The 738-nt window shown below is 39.4% G+C and overlaps 1 protein-coding gene across 1 annotated transcript in view; it reads right to left on the reverse strand.

The window, feature by feature from the left end:
* TBL1XR1 (transducin beta like 1 X-linked receptor 1) overlaps positions 1–738 on the reverse strand; it is a 40,346-nt gene that overhangs the window by 4,324 nt on the left and 35,284 nt on the right. The window lies entirely within an intron of this gene.

The following is a 738-nucleotide window of genomic DNA, read 5'->3' on the forward strand; positions in this document are numbered from 1 at the left end:
GTTAAAAAAATGGGTAATTTGTTGTGTTTTGGGGCATTTAATTAAATTTGTCACTAAATTTTGGGGTTTAATAAGGAGTTGCGCTAATATTGCGCAACATAAAAATTTTCAACTACCACCATTTTATTCTATAGGGTCTTGGCATTCAGAAAATATATAATGTTGGGGGGTTTTACGTCATTTTCAGGCCTAAAATGTGGAATATAACATGGGTGCAAAAATTGAAAAAAGGGCCTCAGTCATGAAGGGGTTAATTATTATGGTTTTATGGATTCAATTTCTCTAAAATCACAATATGGTCAAAGTAATATTACCAGCATCACAATCAAGCTTATACTGTATGCTAAAAGGCAAGTAGCAGTGACTAGTCACAACAACTACTGCAAACAGCTGATTGTAAAACCGCCATGCATTCTTAAAAGGACAATTGTACCCTTTGTAAAAGATGCAAAGTCATCAAACCCACTTGGCCCAATACTCATCCCTGCGGCTCTGCCCAGAGTATCACAGCCTTTCTTCCCAAAGCATTTGTGCTGGATTCTCTTTATTCTGTGCATGCACATCACTGGCCCATTTTACCTATGGGGAGGCATACTCAAAGCCAGCCTATAGTGGGGGCCAACATGTGTTGTGCAAATCGACTTTTTTGCATGTAGGCACACCAGATGCATGTGTTTACATTCTGGTGTGTGCGTTGGGGGGGGGGGGGGGGGGGGTTTAAAAAAATTTTTTGTTTTT

Source organism: Nanorana parkeri, unplaced genomic scaffold (genome assembly GCF_000935625.1).
Source record: "Nanorana parkeri isolate BGI_ZX_2015 unplaced genomic scaffold, ASM93562v1 scaffold177, whole genome shotgun sequence".
Taxonomy (NCBI): Eukaryota; Metazoa; Chordata; class Amphibia; order Anura; family Dicroglossidae; genus Nanorana; species Nanorana parkeri.